This window comes from Macadamia integrifolia, chromosome 6 (assembly GCF_013358625.1).
Source record: "Macadamia integrifolia cultivar HAES 741 chromosome 6, SCU_Mint_v3, whole genome shotgun sequence".
NCBI lineage: Eukaryota > Viridiplantae > Streptophyta > Magnoliopsida > Proteales > Proteaceae > Macadamia > Macadamia integrifolia.
Window position 1 is genome coordinate 28,887,680 of NC_056562.1, and position 6,555 is coordinate 28,894,234.

Consider the following 6,555-nt stretch of genomic DNA (forward strand, 5'->3'; position numbering starts at 1 on the left):
CTCAACTTTAAAGATGCAAAGCTTAAAAAGTCTGCCCAAATAGAGTCCAGATTCTGAATTAAAAATTAGCCTTGTTTGGCAAGGAGAGAAATATTGAAAGCTTCAAGATCCCAGAAGCCAAGTCCTCCATATTTCTTTTTCTCGGGTTCAAAGAAATTTGGAAGGTCCAGATACTTACCATGGGAAGAAACTACCATAATGTTTGAAAGGGTAGCGATCTTGGTCCTTGACAATAGAATCGATTTTTGGACTAAATACAATTCTAGATTTACTAAAGTCAATCTATTAACTAGAGACATGGCAATATGAATCCAAAATAAACAAGTGATTACAGCAATCAAAGACTCGAGCTTTAGAAAAAATTAAGCAACCGTCGTCGAAAAGAATGTGTGATACAAAAGGCCCATTGTGGCTAATGATCCCACTAATCCTTTTATCAAGCTCAACATTAATAAAAATTTGGGAAAAATCCTCTTCACATAAAATGAAAGCGTAAGGGCTCAAGGGACAGCCCTAGATACCCACTTCTAATGTAGTATTATTACTTCCGCCATTGGAACCAAGTGCAGCAGCACACACTAATTTGAACATGGAAACCCCTTCTAAGAGGAAAGGGAAAAATCACGGGACTTTATCCAAGTAAAACTTACACTATTATAATAATAATAATAATAATAAGGGTTATAAGATCTTCTCTCTAAACAATGTAGGGGCTACCAAAACTTAACGACAAAAATACCCTCTTGGGTTACAAGGAAACTCACAAACAAAGATGAATTCCTAAGATGACATTACTCTCACCTCCAAACCCATCATGACAAAATACGAAAAAGCTATTAACTTCCCTTCTTCCCTTGATAGAGAGAACATCGTCACGCCGCAACCCAATATGGGAGAGCATATTCTTTTCCTTCTTTCCTCTCCTCTTCACGTTACCTTATCTCCCCTTTTATAAAGAAGCAAAGACGAAAGTCGTATGAAAATGTGATTTGTTCAATCACAAAAGCCGACTTGTATAGGGTAACTTTTTCACCACCTCAAAACTTACCTATTTTATGTATATGTGAGAAAGTGAAAGTTTCCACTTCTCACCTTACCATTAAGTAAGGTGGATCTCCCTCCTAAAAATTTGTAAGGAGGACGACTCACGAGGAAGGATCTCTCAAATTTTTATATTAATATTTGTGTATCCTTACAACATATGCTTTCCACCATGACAAACACCGAACTTCTCACATTTTAAGAGTTTTCATCGCATCTTTCCCATCCTACAACATGGACCTTTTGCCTCTGTAAATGGCTCACAACATTTATTCTTCACCCTTCGCATTCTCAATGCATGTACACTCCATGTGCATCACTTGTTAGGACTCTTATGTGGGCTTAACTGATATTGATTGACCCATTGGGCCCAAGAGAATAAGGACCACTCTAATTAGGAAACTTCTAGCCCTATTCTATTGTGGGAATGGATTAGGGTTTAGGAATTCTATTATATATAGAATACTGACGGTCCCTGCAGCTATTACTTTCATAATAATATTTTGGGAGCACTGCTTTCTCACAAAGCTAGTGTAGAGACAGAGAGAAGATCCCATAGTAAGAGGCTGCAGAAGATCTCAGTAGAAGGACCCATATTGCGTGGTTCTTCATCATAATTCGTGGTACAAGCGTCAACCTTGATTTAGGGACTTTATTCACGCTCAACGGGTATGTGATTGATTTCTTTCCATTATTCATTCTTGTATTCTATACACTATAGGTAATTCAAATGATTCTAGGATTTATAATCACTAACAATTGGTATCAGAGCCTACACTATGGTGTTAGAATCAAGAAATTATGTAAGAAAAAAAAAATTTGGGTTTCTATTTATGAAAATCATTATTTTACTCTTACTTAAAGATCCCGTATGGGAAAACTTTCTTCACGGAAGTTGTAGAGCACGAGAAGACGGTCGCGGCGGTATGCTGCACATCACCGGAAACCTCCGGACGCGTCGGCACGCACCGCCGGAAATTGGCTGCCGGAGGAGAGAGAAAAATAAAAAATTTTCAAAAAAAAAAAACGGACGGCGAGTCATCGCCGGGTCAACTCGGAAACCCTACCTAGTTGACCCGGGATGCAGTGGGTCAACTCATGACCCACTCGGTCAAAGGTTGACCGGGTCGTTGACCCGAACTTTGACCCGGAACTAATTTGCCCGAACCGGTTGACCCGGATTGATTTTGATTCAAAAAAAAAAAAAAAACAGTAACTTCAAATGGCTCGTACGGGCAAACGGTGAAGAATTTTTCACCCTGGTTTTTTGCGTTGAGTCCAGTTTTTCGTGCTCTTCGTTTTGATATATTATGAGCCTAGTTTTGATCAACTTTTATGATCTATTTTGTATAAGTTACAAGTATGGGTGTTTAATGATTCTTTATAATTTTCCTATTAATTGGAAGAAATGAAAGAAAATCAACTCATACATTACTTGCATATCAGAATATGAACTTGTTTATTCTTGGTAATGTAGTTCATGCTTTTGTTTATGAATATTTTTTTATTCATGGTTAAACAATCCCACTTTTAGCTGCCGGAATGAATTTGTAGACTATTACAGTAAGATTGGGTGGAATCCACCAAAGTGGTAAAGTTCAACCTTATTGTAATAGAATACAAATCAAAGGTCTTCTTTGTCTGAAAAAACAGAGAATAATGGTTGGTAGCAAGGTTGCTAATGTTCACCCAAAGGTGACATTATCAAAGAAAAGTTAAAGCAAGTAAAAAAAAAAAGGGATTTCTCAACCTAGAAGATGCTGTCCATCCAAAGATGGCGGTACTTTTCGAAAGTTAGAAGAAGTCTCGCAGTAATAGCAGAAACTTGAGTGGACCAGTATGTTTCAGACCCAAAGGTCAGAAATGTAGTTCCGGTTGACACTCATGAAGTAATTGATACTTGAGCATGTAATGTTTAATTTAGCTAATTGTTACATGCTTATTCTTTTACATATATGTCTGTATGTTGAATAGAATGTTCTTTATTAAAATATTCAACAGGATGTCTTCTAGTTTTGGTGTACTTGATATTCCTAAGCTTACTGGGGATAATTTCAACAAATGGATGGAAGACTTAGAGGTCTACATGATTCTCAAGGACCTAGACCTGTGTACTAGAACCACCAAACCAGCTGAACCTACTGCAACCAGTACCCAAACTGAGAAAGGGGATTATGACAAGTGGGTCACTGCAAATAGGAAATCCTTGGCTGTTATTAAAAGTGCTTTGCCTGAGTCTATCAAGGATAGTGTTGCTAAAAAGGATACTGCTTCTGAGTATTTGGCTGCTATAAAAGCTAAGTTTGATAGCTCTAAGAAATCACAGGCTCACGATCTCATGAGCCAATTGACTGGGGCTAGATTTGATGGAGTAGGAAGTGCTAGAGAGCATATACTGGAATTGATTTCCCTAGGAAACAAGATCAGAGGTACAGGTATTAACTTTGATGATGACTTCGTGGTCACCATTGCCTTGAATTCTCTACCTGAGAGCTACAAGACTCTTAAGACTACTTATAATACATTGAAGGATAAATGGGGTCTTGATGAATTGATCACTGTGGTAACCCAGGAAGAGGGAACAATTAATAGGACCAAAGTTGAAAGTGCCAATCTTACTCAAGGTAAGACTTCATCATCTATGGGACCTAACAAAGGGATCAAGAAGTTCTTTAAGAAAGGAAAATTCACTCAATTTAAAGGAGGGAAAAACAAGAAGGGAAAACAAAATTTCAAAGAATCAGGGGTACAAAAAGACATGAGTGGCATAGAGTGTTTTTGGTGCAAGGCCAAAGGACACATGAAGAAGGATTGTTTTAAGAGGAAGACCTACCTTGAGAAAAAGAAGGATGATGGTATGAATCTATCCTTAGTATGTTTTGAATCTTGCTTGATTAATGTACCAATTGATTCATGGTGGTTAGATTCTGCGTCATCTATTCACGTCACTCATTCCTTGCAGGGGTTCCTAAACAGGAGGGTGCCAAGCAAGGATGAAGTGACGGTGTTCGTGGGCAATGGAGCTAGAGTTGAAGTGGAAGCCATAGGAACTATTAGATTATTTTTTCATTCAGACTCATTTATTGATTTGAAGGATGTTGTTTATGTTCCCTCTATGAGGAGGAATTTGATTTCAGTTTCTAGACTTTGTTCAGATGGTTATTCTGTTAATTTTAATCAAGTTGGATTTTGTTTATTACATGATTCTATCTCTATTGGTAGTGGTACTCTTGTTGATGGGCTTTATAGATTGAATTGTAATTCTTCATGGGTTCTGAATGTGGGAGTGAAACGGTCTCTGATTGATGAGAAATCCTCCATGTTGTGGCATAGAAGGTTGGGTCATATTTCAATCAAGAGGATGAAAAGATTGGTAAAGGAAGGGATATTAAAAGATATTGATTTTCAGGACATGGAAACATGTATAGATTGCATTAAGGGAAAGATGACAATCTCCAGGAAAAAGGATGCTACTCGCAGCATTGAAGTATTAGACCTCATTCACACTGACATCTGTGGGCCTTTTACTGTCCCTACACTCACTGGGCACCGTTATTTCATAACTTTTATTGATGATTGGTCAAGATATGGGTATGTCTTCCTTATTAGTGAGAAATCTAGTGCTCTAGATGTTTTCAAGATTTTTAAAGCTGAAGTTGAACTTTTCCACTCCAAGAAGATCAAAGTGGTCAGATCCGACAGGGGTGGAGAATATTATGGGAGAAGTGGTGATTTTGAGCAGTTGCTTGGTCCTTTTGCAAAATTCTTGCAAGAACATGGGATAGCTCCTCAATATTCCATGCCTGGAACACCTCAGCAGAATGGAGTAGCTGAAAGAAGAAATCGTACTCTGAAAGACATGGTCCGTTCTATGGTGAGCAATACCACCTTACCAGAATCCTTATGGGGAGAGGCACTTAAAACTGCTGTTTACCTTCTCAATAGAGTGCCAAGCAAATCTGTGAATAAGACTCCCTATGAACTCTGGAGTAGCAGAATACCTAGCCTTAGACACTTGCGAGTGTGGGGATGTCAAGCAGAAGCCAAAGTCTTTAACCCTCAAGAAAAAGTTTTTGACTCAAGGACTACAAGTTGCTATTTTGTGGGATACCCAGAGAGGTCTAAAGGGTATAGATTCTATTGTCCTGGTCCAGGACACAAAATTGTAGAGACCACTCATGCTAGATTTGTTGAATGCAATGAAGAGTCTAGAACTCCTCGTAATTTCTCTTTTGAAGAAGGGGAGTATGACACTCCTGAGATAGCACCTGTTGAGTTGAGAAATTCACTTATTGATCTCAATCCCATCCTGTCTGATGATACAGTCACTCAAACTCCAATTGAATATGATTTGCAAGTTGGGACAGATATTGCTATTGCAGACCCACTTTCACCTCCTGATACCGCTAATATTGGTAGGCTTCCACCTGAACCTATAAGGAGGTCTACTAGAGTGCGCAAGCCTTCTCTGCACTCTGATTATGTTTCTTATTTGAATGAGTGTGAGTTTGACATAGGACAAGAAGAAGACCCTGTTACTTTTCTTCAAGCAGTTAATCATAAGCATTCAGACAAATGGGTAGAAGCAATGAAGGAAGAGCTGTTATCCATTAGCAACAATGGAGTATGGGAATTAGTGCAAATTCCAAAGGATTGTAAGGCTATTGCATCTAAGTGGGTTTTCAAAACCAAGACAGATTCTCAAGGTAGAGTAGAACGCTACAAAGCTAGACTCGTGGCAAAGGGTTTTACTCAGCGAGAGGGGATAGATTACAAGGAAACCTTCTCACCTGTCTCATCAAAGGACTCATTCAGAATTATCATGGCCATTGTTGCCCATTTTGACCTAGAGTTACATCAGATGGATGTGAAAACAGCATTTCTGAATGGAGAGCTGTCAGAGAAGGTGTACATGAGACAACCTGAAGGTTTTGAGGAAAATGGTAAAGAGGACTTTGTTTGTATGCTGAAAAAGTCTCTTTATGGGTTAAAGCAAGCATCTCGACAATGGTACTTAAAATTTGATCGAGTTGTGACTTCTTTTGGTTTTGTAGAGAATCCAATCGATCAGTGCATATATCTGAAACTCAGTGGGAGTAGTTTCATCTTTCTTGTGCTCTATGTGGATGACATTCTGTTGGCTAGCAGCAACAAAACCTTATTGATGGAGACCAAGGGTTTTCTTTCAGAAAACTTTGAAATGAAGGACATGGGTGAAGCAAGTTATGTGCTTGGAATCGAGATTAGTCGTGATAGGCCGCGGGGGTTACTTGGGCTATCACAACAGGCATATCTTGATAAAGTTTTAAAGAGGTTTAACATGTCTAAATGTTCTGGTGGTGAAGCACCCATCAGTAAAGGAGACAAGTTGAACAAGCAACAATGTCCAAAGAATGATATTGAGAGGAGCTCAATGAATGACAAGCCTTATGCCTCTGCCGTTGGAAGTTTGATGTATGCACAAGTTTGTACTCGCCCTGACATTGCCTTTGCAATTAGTGTACTTGGCAGGTT